Genomic DNA, 13,991 nt, shown 5'->3' on the forward strand with positions numbered 1-13,991 from the left:
TGTGAAAGCCGTACTTCATAAAGATTGTTGGGAACATAAAGTTTCTTTTCAGTTGCCAAATCCACTTCATACATATATATGACGATGTACTAGCTCCAACTCGGTTTTACAGTGAAAACTGCAGGATATTCAACCGGCACTTGGATACAGACTGAGAAACCAGAGTAAAAGTTTCTACTGCAACCAGTTCCCTTTGTGCTAGATGAACGAATGTCTCTCCACATGCTCAGTTCTGAGAGGATAATGTGTGTGAAAGTCGTTCTTCACCTTGCTTGTTGGGAACACAAAGTTTCTTTTCAGATGCAAACTCCAAACCATATATATATATGGGGAGGTACTAGTTCCAAATCGGATTTACAGTGTAAACTGCAGGATATACAAACCGGCACTAGGAAACAGACTGAGAAACCAGAGTAAATGTTTCTCCTGCAACCCGTTCCCTTTGTGCTAGATGAACGAACGTCTTTCCATACGCTCAATTCTGAGATATAATTGTGTGTGTAAAGCCGTCCTTCACCTATATTGTTCGGAACATAAGTCTCCTTTCAGTTGCAAACACCCCTATATACATATATATTTGAGGTACTAGATCCAACTCGGTTTTACAGTGAAAACTGCAGGATATTCAAACCGGCACTAGGAAACAAACAAAGAATCCGGAGTAAAATTTCTCCTGCAAAGAGTTCCCTTTTTACTTGATGAACGTGTGTCTCTCCACATGCCCAGTTCTGAGAAATAAGTGTGTGTGAAACCCGTTCTTCATTTAGCTTGTTGGGAACACAAACTTTCTTTTCAGTTGCAAACACCAATCCATACATATATATGGGGAGGTACTAGCTCCAAATCCGTTTTAGAGTGAAAACTGCAGGAACTTCATACCGGCGCTAGGAAAAAGAATGTGAAACCAGAGAAAAAGTTTCTCTTGCAACCCGTTCCCTTTGTGCTAAATGAACAAACGTCTTTCCACATGCTCAGTTCTGAGAGATAAGTGTGTGTGAAAGCCATCCTTCACCTAGCTTGTTGGGAACACAAAGTCTCCTTTCAGTTGCAAACTCCACTCCATTCGTATATATGGGGTGGTACTAGCCCCAAATCTGTTTTACAGTGAAAACTGCAGGAACTTCAAACCGGCACTAGGAAACAGACTGAGAAACAAGAGTAAAAGTTTCACCTGCAACCCGTTCCCTTTTTGCTAGATGAATGAACGTCTCTCCACATGCTCGTTTCTGAGAGGAAATGTGTGTGAAATCCTTCCTTCACCTAACTATTTTGGAACACAAAGTAATTTTCAGAAGCAAAATCCTCCCCATACATATATATGTGTAGGTACAAGCTCCAAATCTGTTTTACAGTGAAAACTGCAGGAACTTCAAACCGGCAATAGGAAACAGACTGAGAAACCAGAGAAAATGTTTCCCCTGCAACCCGTTCCCTTTGTGTTAGATGAACGAAAATCTCTCAACATGCTCAGTTCTGAGAGATAAGTGTGTGTGAATGCCGCCCTTCACCTAGCTTGTTGTGAACACAAAGTTTCTTTTCAGATTCAAACCCCGCTCCAAACATATATATGGGGATGTACTAGCTCCAACACGGATTTACAGTGAAAATTCCAGGAACTTCAAACCGGCACTAGGAAACAGACTTAGAAACCAGAGTAAAAGTTTCTCCTGCAACCCGTTCCATTTGTGCTAGATGAACGAAATTCTCTCCACATGCTCAGTTCTTAGAAATATGTGTGTGTTAAAGCCATACTTCACCTTGCTTGTTGGGAACACAAAGATTCTTCCAGTTGCCAAATTCACTCCATACATATATATGGGGAGGTACTAGATCCAACTCTGTTTTACAGAGAAAATTGCAGGATATTCAAATCGGCACTAGGAAACACACTAAGAAACCAGAGTAATATTTCTCCTGCAAAAAGTTCCCTTTGTGCTAGATGAACGTGTGTCTCTCCACATGCCCAGTTCTGAGAGATAAGTGTGTGTGAAAGCCGTCCTTCATTTAGCTTGTTGGGAACACAAAGTTTCTTTTCAGTTGCAAACACCAATCCATACATATATATGGGGAGGTACTAGCTCCAAATCCGATTTACAGTGAAAACTGCAGGAACTTCATACCGGCACTAGGAAAAAGAATGAGAAACCAGAGTAAAAGTACCTCCTGCAACCCGTTCCCTTTGTGCTAATGAACGAAAGTCTCTCCACATGCTCAGTTCTTAGAGATATGTGTGTGTGAATGCCGTACTTCACCTTGCTTGTTGGGAACACAAAGATTCTTTCCAGTTGTCAAATCCACTCCATACATATATATGGGGAGGTACAAGCTCCAACTCGGTTTTACAGTGAAAACTGCAGGTAAATAAAACCGGCACTAGGAAAGAGAGTTAGAATCCAGTTCAAAAGTTTCTCCTGCAACCCGTTCCCTTTGTGCTAGATGAACGAACGTCTCTCCACATGCTCAGTTCTGAGAGATAAGTGTGTGTGAAAGCCATCCTTCACCTAGCTTGTTGGGAACACAAAGTCTCCTTTCAGTTGCAAACTCCACTCCATTCGTATATATGGGGTGGTACTAGCCCCAAATCTGTTTTACAGTGAAAACTGCAGGAACTTCAAACCGGCACTAGGAAACAGACTGAGAAACAAGAGTAAAAGTTTCACCTGCAACCCGTTCCCTTTTTGCTAGATGAATGAACGTCTCTCCACATGCTCGTTTCTGAGAGGAAATGTGTGTGAAATCCTTCCTTCACCTAACTATTTTGGAACACAAAGTAATTTTCAGAAGCAAAATCCTCCCCATACATATATATGTGTAGGTACAAGCTCCAAATCTGTTTTACAGTGAAAACTGCAGGAACTTCAAACCGGCAATAGGAAACAGACTGAGAAACCAGAGAAAATGTTTCCCCTGCAACCCGTTCCCTTTGTGTTAGATGAACGAAAATCTCTCAACATGCTCAGTTCTGAGAGATAAGTGTGTGTGAATGCCGCCCTTCACCTAGCTTGTTGTGAACACAAAGTTTCTTTTCAGATTCAAACCCCGCTCCAAACATATATATGGGGAGGTACTAGCTCCAACACGGTTTTACAGTGAAAATTCCAGGAAATTCAAACCGGCACTAGGAAACAGACTTAGAAACCAGAGTAAAAGTTTCTCCTGCAACCCGTTCCATTTGTGCTAGATGAACGAAATTCTCTCCACATTCTCAGTTCTTAGAAATATGTGTGTGTTAAAGCCATACTTCACCTTGCTTGTTGGGAACACAAAGATTCTTTCCAGTTGCCAAATTCACTCCATACATATATATGGGGAGGTACTAGATCCAACTCTGTTTTACAGTGAAAATTGCAGGATATTCAAATCGGCACTAGGAAACACACTAAGAAACCAGAGTAATATTTCTCCTGCAAAAAGTTCCCTTTGTGCTAGATGAACGTGTGTCTCTCCACATGCCCAGTTCTGAGAGATAAGTGTGTGTGAAAGCCGTCCTTCATTTAGCTTGTTGGGAACACAAAGTTTCTTTTCAGTTGCAAACACCAATCCATACATATATATGGGGAGGTACTAGCTCCAAATCCGATTTACAGTGAAAACTGCAGGAACTTCATACCGGCACTAGGAAAAAGAATGAGAAACCAGAGTAAAAGTACCTCCTGCAACCCGTTCCCTTTGTGCTAATGAACGAAAGTCTCTCCACATGCTCAGTTCTTAGAGATATGTGTGTGTGAATGCCGTACTTCACCTTGCTTGTTGGGAACACAAAGATTCTTTCCAGTTGTCAAATCCACTCCATACATATATATGGGGAGGTACAAGCTCCAACTCGGTTTTACAGTGAAAACTGCAGGTAAATAAAACCGGCACTAGGAAAGAGAGTTAGAATCCAGTTCAAAAGTTTCTCCTGCAACCCGTTCCCTTTGTGCTAGATGAACGAACGTCTCTCCACATGCTCAGTTCTGAGAGATAAGTGTGTGTGAAAGCCATCCTTCACCTAGCTTGTTGGGAACACAAAGTCTCCTTTCAGTTGCAAACTCCACTCCATTCGTATATATGGGGTGGTACTAGCCCCAAATCTGTTTTACAGTGAAAACTGCAGGAACTTCAAACCGGCACTAGGAAACAGACTGAGAAACAAGAGTAAAAGTTTCACCTGCAACCCGTTCCCTTTTTGCTAGATGAATGAACGTCTCTCCACATGCTCGTTTCTGAGAGGAAATGTGTGTGAAATCCTTCCTTCACCTAACTATTTGGGAACACAAAGTAATTTTCAGAAGCAAAATCCTCCCCATACATATATATGTGTAGGTACAAGCTCCAAATCTGTTTTACAGTGAAAACTGCAGGAACTTCAAACCGGCAATAGGAAACAGACTGAGAAACCAGAGAAAATGTTTCCCCTGCAACCCGTTCCCTTTGTGTTAGATGAACGAAAATCTCTCAACATGCTCAGTTCTGAGAGATAAGTGTGTGTGAATGCCGCCCTTCACCTAGCTTGTTGTGAACACAAAGTTTCTTTTCAGATTCAAACCCCGCTCCAAACATATATATGGGGAGGTACTAGCTCCAACACGGTTTTACAGTGAAAATTCCAGGAAATTCAAACCGGCACTAGGAAACAGACTTAGAAACCAGAGTAAAAGTTTCTCCTGCAACCCGTTCCATTTGTGCTAGATGAACGAAATTCTCTCCACATTCTCAGTTCTTAGAAATATGTGTGTGTTAAAGCCATACTTCACCTTGCTTGTTGGGAACACAAAGATTCTTTCCAGTTGCCAAATTCACTCCATACATATATATGGGGAGGTACTAGATCCAACTCTGTTTTACAGTGAAAATTGCAGGATATTCAAATCGGCACTAGGAAACACACTAAGAAACCAGAGTAATATTTCTCCTGCAAAAAGTTCCCTTTGTGCTAGATGAACGTGTGTCTCTCCACATGCCCAGTTCTGAGAGATAAGTGTGTGTGAAAGCCGTCCTTCATTTAGCTTGTTGGGAACACAAAGTTTCTTTTCAGTTGCAAACACCAATCCATACATATATATGGGGAGGTACTAGCTCCAAATCCGATTTACAGTGAAAACTGCAGGAACTTCATACCGGCACTAGGAAAAAGAATGAGAAACCAGAGTAAAAGTACCTCCTGCAACCCGTTCCCTTTGTGCTAATGAACGAACGTCTCTCCACATGCTCAGTTCTTAGAGATATGTGTGTGTGAATGCCGTACTTCACCTTGCTTGTTGGGAACACAAAGATTCTTTCCAGTTGTCAAATCCACTCCATACATATATATGGGGAGGTACAAGCTCCAACTCGGTTTTACAGTGAAAACTGCAGGTAAATAAAACCGGCACTAGGAAAGAGACTTAGAATCCAGTTCAAAAGTTTCTCCTGCAACCCGTTCCCTTTGTGCTAGATGAACGAACGTCTCTCCACATGCTCAGTTCTGAGAGATACGTGTGTGTGAAGCCGTCATTCACATAGCTTGTTGGGAACACATAGATTCTTTTCAGTTGCAAACTCCACTACATATATATATATATGGGGAGGTACTAGCTGCAACTCGGTTTTACAGTAAAAACTGCAGGAAATTCATATCGGCACTAGGGAACAGAATGAGAAACAAGAGTAAAAGTTTCTCTTGCAACCCGTTCCCTTTGTGCTAGATGAACGAAAGTCTCTCCACATGCTCAGTTCTGAAATATAAGTGAGTGTGAATGCCGTCCTTCACCTAGCTTCTTGGGTACACAAAATCTCCTTTCAATTGCAAACTCCTCTCCATACATATATATGGGGAGGTATTAGCTCCAACTAGGTTTTACAGTAAAAATTGCAGGAACTTCAAACCAACACTAGGAAACAGACTGAGAAACCAGAGTAAAAGTTTCTCCTGCAACACGTTCCATTTTGCTATATGAACAAACGTCTCTCCACATGCTCAGTTCTGAAATGTAATGTGTGTGAAATCCTTCCTTCACATAGCTTGTTGGGAACACAAAGATTCTTTTCAATTGCAAACTCCACTCCATATATATATATGGGGAGGTACTAGCACCAACACGGTTTTACAGTGTAAAATGCAGGAACTTCAAGCCGGCACTTGGAATCAGACTGAGAAACCAGAGTAAAAGTTTCTCCTGCAACCCGTTCCCTTTGTGTTAGATGAACGAACGTCTCTCCACATGCTCAGTTCTGAGAGATAACTGTGTGTGAATGTCGTTCTTCACCTAGCTTGTTGGGAACACAAAGTATTTTTCAGATTCAAAATCCTCTCCATTCATATATATGTGTAGGTACTAGCTCCAAATCTGTTTTACAGTGAAAACTGCAGGAACTTCAAAACGGCACTAGGAAACAGACTACGAAACCAGAGAAAAAGTGTCCCCTGCTACCCAATCACATTGTGCAAGATGAACGAACGTCTATCCACATGCTAATTTCTGAGATATAAGTGTGTCTGAAAGCCGTAATTCATATAGATTGTTGGGAACATAAAGTTTCTTTTCAGTTGCCAAATCCACTCCATTAATATATATCAGGAGGTACTAGCTCCAACTCGGTTTTACAGTGAAAACTGCAGGAACTTCAAACCGGCACTAGGAAACAGACTGAGAAACCAGAGTAAAAGTTTCTACGGCAACTAGTTCCATTTGTGCTAGATGAACGAATGTCTCTCCACATGCTCAGATCTGAGAGGATAATGTGTGTGAAAGCCGTCATTCAGCTTGCTTGTTGGGAACACAAAGTTTCTTTTCATTTGCAAAATCCACTCCATATATATATATATGGGATGTACTAGCTCCAAAACGCTTTTACAGTGTAAACTGCAAGAAATACAAACCGGCACTAGGAAACAGACTGAGAATCCAGAGTAAAAGTTTCTCCTGCAACCCATTCCCTTTGTGCTAGATGAACGAACATCTCTCCACATGCTCAATTCTGAGAGATAAGTGTGTGTGAAAGCCGTCATTCAGCTTGCTTGTTGGGAACACAAAGTTTCTTTTCAGTTGCAAACTCCACTCCATACATATATATGGGGAGGTACTAGCTCCAACTCGGTTTTACAGTGAAAACTGCAGGAAGTTCAAACCGGCACTAGGAAACATACTGAGAAACCAGATTAAATGTTTCTCCTGCAATCCTTTCCCATTGTGCTAGATGAACGAACGTCTCTCCACATGCTCAGTTCTGAGAGATAAATGTGTGTGAAAGCCGTCCTACACCTATCTTGTTGGGAACACAAATTTCCTTTTCAGTTGCCAACACCACTCCGTAAATATATATGGGGAGGTACTAGCTCCAACTCGGTTTTACAGTGAAAACTTCAGGAACTTCAAACCGGCACTGGGAAACAGACTGAGAAACCAGAGTAAAAGTTTCTCCTGCAACCTGATCCCTTTGTGCTGGATGAAAGAACGTCTTTCCACATGCTCATTTCTGAGAGATAATTGTGTGTGAAAGCCGTCCTACACCTATCTTGTTGGGAACACAAATTTCCTTTTCAGTTGCCAACACCACTTCATAAATATATATGGGGAGGTACAAGTTCCTAATCCATTTTACAATGAAAACTGCAGGAACTTCATACCGGCACTAGGAAAAAGAATGAGAAACCAGAGTAAAAGTACCTCCTGCAACCCGTTCCCTTTGTGCTAATGAACGAACGTCTCTCCACATGCTCAGTTCTTAGAGATATGTGTGTGTGAATGCCGTACTTCACCTTGCTTGTTGGGAACACAAAGATTCTTTCCAGTTGTCAAATCCACTCCATACATATATATGGGGAGGTACAAGCTCCAACTCGGTTTTACAGTGAAAACTGCAGGTAAATAAAACCGGCACTAGGAAAGAGACTTAGAATCCAGTTCAAAAGTTTCTCCTGCAACCCGTTCCCTTTGTGCTAGATGAACGAACGTCTCTCCACATGCTCAGTTCTGAGAGATACGTGTGTGTGAAGCCGTCATTCACATAGCTTGTTGGGAACACATAGATTCTTTTCAGTTACAAACTCCACTACATATATATATATATGGGGAGGTACTAGCTGCAACTCGGTTTTACAGTAAAAACTGCAGGAAATTCATATCGGCACTAGGGAACAGAATGAGAAACAAGAGTAAAAGTTTCTCTTGCAACCCGTTCCCTTTGTGCTAGATGAACGAAAGTCTCTCCACATGCTCAGTTCTGAAATATAAGTGAGTGTGAATGCCGTCCTTCACCTAGCTTCTTGGGTACACAAAATCTCCTTTCAATTGCAAACTCCTCTCCATACATATATATGGGGAGGTATTAGCTCCAACTAGGTTTTACAGTAAAAATTGCAGGAACTTCAAACCAACACTAGGAAACAGACTGAGAAACCAGAGTAAAAGTTTCTCCTGCAACACGTTCCATTTTGCTATATGAACAAACGTCTCTCCACATGCTCAGTTCTGAAATGTAATGTGTGTGAAATCCTTCCTTCACATAGCTTGTTGGGAACACAAAGATTCTTTTCAATTGCAAACTCCACTCCATATATATATATGGGGAGGTACTAGCACCAACACGGTTTTACAGTGTAAAATGCAGGAACTTCAAGCCGGCACTTGGAATCAGACTGAGAAACCAGAGTAAAAGTTTCTCCTGCAACCCGTTCCCTTTGTGTTAGATGAACGAACGTCTCTCCACATGCTCAGTTCTGAGAGATAACTGTGTGTGAATGTCGTTCTTCACCTAGCTTGTTGGGAACACAAAGTATTTTTCAGATTCAAAATCCTCTCCATTCATATATATGTGTAGGTACTAGCTCCAAATCTGTTTTACAGTGAAAACTGCAGGAACTTCAAAACGGCACTAGGAAACAGACTACGAAACCAGAGAAAAAGTGTCCCCTGCTACCCAATCACATTGTGCAAGATGAACGAACGTCTATCCACATGCTAATTTCTGAGATATAAGTGTGTCTGAAAGCCGTAATTCATATAGATTGTTGGGAACATAAAGTTTCTTTTCAGTTGCCAAATCCACTCCATTAATATATATCAGGAGGTACTAGCTCCAACTCGGTTTTACAGTGAAAACTGCAGGAACTTCAAACCGGCACTAGGAAACAGACTGAGAAACCAGAGTAAAAGTTTCTACGGCAACTAGTTCCATTTGTGCTAGATGAACGAATGTCTCTCCACATGCTCAGATCTGAGAGGATAATGTGTGTGAAAGCCGTCATTCAGCTTGCTTGTTGGGAACACAAAGTTTCTTTTCATTTGCAAAATCCACTCCATATATATATATATGGGATGTACTAGCTCCAAAACGCTTTTACAGTGTAAACTGCAAGAAATACAAACCGGCACTAGGAAACAGACTGAGAATCCAGAGTAAAAGTTTCTCCTGCAACCCATTCCCTTTGTGCTAGATGAACGAACATCTCTCCACATGCTCAATTCTGAGAGATAAGTGTGTGTGAAAGCCGTCATTCAGCTTGCTTGTTGGGAACACAAAGTTTCTTTTCAGTTGCAAACTCCACTCCATACATATATATGGGGAGGTACTAGCTCCAACTCGGTTTTACAGTGAAAACTGCAGGAAGTTCAAACCGGCACTAGGAAACATACTGAGAAACCAGATTAAATGTTTCTCCTGCAATCATTTCCCATTGTGCTAGATGAACGAACGTCTCTCCACATGCTCAGTTCTGAGAGATAAATGTGTGTGAAAGCCGTCCTACACCTATCTTGTTGGGAACACAAATTTCCTTTTCAGTTGCCAACACCACTCCGTAAATATATATAGGGAGGTACTAGCTCCAACTCGGTTTTACAGTGAAAACTTCAGGAACTTCAAACCGGCACTGGGAAACAGACTGAGAAACCAGAGTAAAAGTTTCTCCTGCAACCTGATCCCTTTGTGCTGGATGAAAGAACGTCTTTCCACATGCTCATTTCTGAGAGATAATTGTGTGTGAAAGCCGTCCTACACCTATCTTGTTGGGAACACAAATTTCCTTTTCAGTTGCCAACACCACTTCATAAATATATATGGGGAGGTACAAGTTCCTAATCCATTTTACAATGAAAACTGCAGGACCTTCAAATCGGCACTAGGAAACAGACTGAGAAACCAGAGTAAAAGTTTCTCCTACAACCTGTTCCCTTTGTGCTAATGAACGAACGTCTCTCCACATGCTCTGTCCTGAGAGATAAGTGTGTGTGAAAGCTGCTCTTCACCTAGCTTGTTGTGAACACAAAGTTTCTTTTCAGATTCAAACTCCACTCAAAACATATATATGGGGAGGTTCTAGCTCCAACTCGGTTTTACAGTGAAAATTGCAGGATCTTCAAACCGGCACTAGGAAACAGACTTAGATACCAGAGTAAAAGTTTCACCAGGAAACCGTTCCCTTTGTGCTAGTTGAACGAACGTCTCTCCACCGGCTCAGTTCTGAGATATAAGTGTGTGTGAATGCCGTCCTTCAGCACATTGTTGGGAATATAAAGTTTCTTTTCAGTTGCCTATACCACTCCATACATATATATGGGGAGGTACCAGCTCCAAATCGGTTTTATAGTGAAAATTGCAGGAAATTCAAACAGGCACTAGGATACAGACTGAGAAACCGGAGTAAAAGTTTATACTGCAACGAGATCCCTTTGTGATAGATGAACAAATGTCTCTGCACATGCTCATTTCTGAAAGATAAATGTGTGTGAAGCCGTCCTTCACCTAGCTTGTTGGGAACACAAAGTCTCATTTCAGTTTCAAACTTCTCTCCATACATATATATGGGGAGGTACTAGCTCCAACTCGGTTTTGCTGTGAATACTGCAGGAACTTCAAACATCACTAGGAAAAAGGCTGAGAAACCAGAGAACAAGTTTCTCCTGCAAACCGTTCCTTTTGTGCTAGATGAAAGAAAGTCTCTCCTCATGCTTAGTTCTGACAAATATGTGTGTGTGAAAGCCGTACTTCACCTAGCTTTTTGGGAACCCAAAATTTATTTTCAGTTGCAAACTCCACTCCATATATATTTATCGGGAGGTACAAGCTCCAACTCGGTTTTACACATAAAATTGCAGGAACTTAAAACCGGCATTCGAAACAAATGTGAAACCAGAGTATAAGTTTCTCCTGCAACCTGTTCCCTTTGTGCTAGGTGAACGAACGTCTCTCCACATGCTCAGTTCTGAGTGATAATTGTGTGTGAAAGCCGCCCTTCACCTAGCTTGTTGGGAACACAGAGATTCTTTTCAGTTACAATTCCACTCCATATATATATATAGGGAGGTACTAGCTCCAACTCGCTTTTACAGTGAAAATTACAGGAAGTTCAGACCGGTTCTAGGAAACAGACTGAGACACCTGATTAAAAGTTTCTCCTGCAAACCGTTCCCTTTGTGCTAGAAGAATGAACTTCTTTCCACATGCTCAGTTCTGAGAGATAAGTGTGTGTGAAAGCCGTCCTTTAAATAGCTTGTAGGGAAAACACTGTTTCTTTTCAGGTGCAACTCCACTCCATACATATATATGGGGAGGTACTAGCTCCAACTCGATTTTACAGTGAAAACTGCAGGAACTTCAAACCGGCACTAGGAAACAGACTGAGAAACCAGATAAAAGTTTCTCCTGTAACCCCATCTCTTTGCGCTAGATGAACGAACGTCTCTCCAAATGCACATTCTGAGTGATAAGTGTGTGTGAAAGCCGTCCTTCACCTAGCTTCTTGGGAACAGAAAGTCTCATTTAATTTGCAAAATCCATTCCATACATATTTGTGGGGAGGTACAAGCTCCAAATCGTTTTACCATGAAAACTGCAGGAACTTCAAACCGGCACTAGGGAAAAGACTAAGAAACCAGAGTAAAAGTTTCTCCTGCAAACCATTCCCATTGTGCTAGATGTACGAACGTCTCTCCATATGCTCAGTTCTGAGAAATAACTGTGTGTTAAAGCCGTCATTCACCTAGCCTCTTGGGAACACAAATTTTCTTTGCAGTTGCAAATTCCACTGCATACATATATATGGGGACGTACTAGCTGCAACTCGCATTTACGGTGAAATATCAGGAACTTCAAAACGGCACTAGGAATTAGACTGAAAAACCAGAGTAAAAGTTTCTCCTGCGACCCGATCCCTTTGTGCTAATGAACGAACGTCTATCCACATGCTCAGTTCTGAGAGGTAACTGTGTGAAAGCCGTCCTTCACCTAGCTTGTTGGCAACACAAATTCTCCCTTCAGTTCCCAACTCCACTCCATAAATATATATGGTGAGGTACAAGCTCCAACTCTATTTTATAGTGAAAACTGCAGGAAATTCAAACCGGAACTAGGAAACAGTCTGAGAATCCAGAGTAAAAGTTTCTACTGCAAACCGTTCCCTTTGTGCTAGGTGATCTAACGTTTCTCCACATGCTTCGTTCTGAGAGAAAAATGTGTGAGAAAGCCGTCCTTCACCTAGCTTGTTGAGAACACTAAGCCTCCTTTCAGTTGCAAACTCCAATCCATACATATATATGGGTGGGTACAATCTCCAACTCTTTTTTATAGAGAAAACTGCAGGTATTTCAAACCGGCACTAGTAAACATACTGAGAAATCAGTGTAAAAATTTCCCCTGCAAACGATTCCTATTGTGCTAGATGAACGAACGTCTCTCCACATGCTCAGTTATGAGAGATAAGTGTGTGTGAAGCCGCCCTTCACCTAGCTTGTTGGGAAAACAAAGATTCTTTTAAGTTGCCACCTCCATTCCATACATATATATGGGAAGGTACTAGCTCCAAATCGGTTTTACAGTGAAAACTGCAGGAACTTCAAACCGGCACTAGGAAACAGACTGAGAAACCAGAGTAAAAGTTTCTCCTGCAACGCGTTCCCTTTGTGCTAATGAACGAACGTTTCTCCACATGCTCAGTTCTGAGAGATACGTATGTGTAAAAGCCGTCCTTCACCTAGCTTGTAGGTAAAACAAAGATACTTTTCAGGTGCCAACTCCACTCCGTACATATATATGGGGAGGTACTAGCTCCATCTCTGTTTTACAGTGAAAATTGCAAAACTTCATACCGGCACTAGGAAACAGAGTGAGAAACCAGAGTAAAGGTTTCTCCTTCAAACCGTTCCCTTTGTGCTAGATGAACGAATGTCTCTCCACATGCTCAGTTCTGAGAGGTAAGTGTGTGTGAAAGCCGTACTTCAGCTATCTTGTTGGGAACACAAAGTTTCTTATCAGTTGCAAACCCCAATCCATACATATATATGAGGTGGAACTACCTCCAACTCTGTTTTACAGTGAAAACTGCAGGAACTTCAAACCGGCACTAGGAAACAGACTGAGAAACCAAAGAAAAAGTTTCTCCTGCAACCCGATCACTTTGTGCTAAATGAACGAAAGTCTCTCCACATGCTCAGTTATGAGAGATATTTGTGTGTTAAAACCGCCCTTCACCTAACTTGTTGGGAACACAAAGACTCCTTTCACTTGCCAAATCCACTCCTTACATATATATGGGGAGGTAATAGCTCCAACTCGGTTTTACAGGGAAAACTGCAGGAACTTCAAACCGGCAATAGGAAACAGACTGAGACACTAGAGTAACAGTTTCCCTGCCACTCGATCCCTTTGTGCTAGATGATGGAACGTCTCTCCACATGCTCTTTTCTGAGAGATAAATGTGTGTGAAAGCCGTCCTTCACCTAGCTTGTTTAGAACACAAAGTCTCTTTTCAGTTGCAAAAACTTCTCCATACATATATATGGGAGGTACAGGCTCCTACTCGGTTTTACAGTGAAAACTGCAAGAACTTCATACCGGCACTAGGAAACAGACTGAGAAACCAGAGTAAAATTTCTCCTGCAACCCGTTCCCTTTGTGCTAATGAACGAACGTCTCTCCACATGCTCAGTTCTGAGAGATAAGTGTGTGTGAAAGCCGTCCTTCACCTAGCTTGTTGTGAACACAAAGTTTCTTTTCAATTGCAAACTCCACTCCTACATATATATGGGGAGGTA

This window comes from Camelus bactrianus, chromosome 3 (genome assembly GCF_048773025.1).
Source record: "Camelus bactrianus isolate YW-2024 breed Bactrian camel chromosome 3, ASM4877302v1, whole genome shotgun sequence".
Taxonomy (NCBI): Eukaryota; Metazoa; Chordata; class Mammalia; order Artiodactyla; family Camelidae; genus Camelus; species Camelus bactrianus.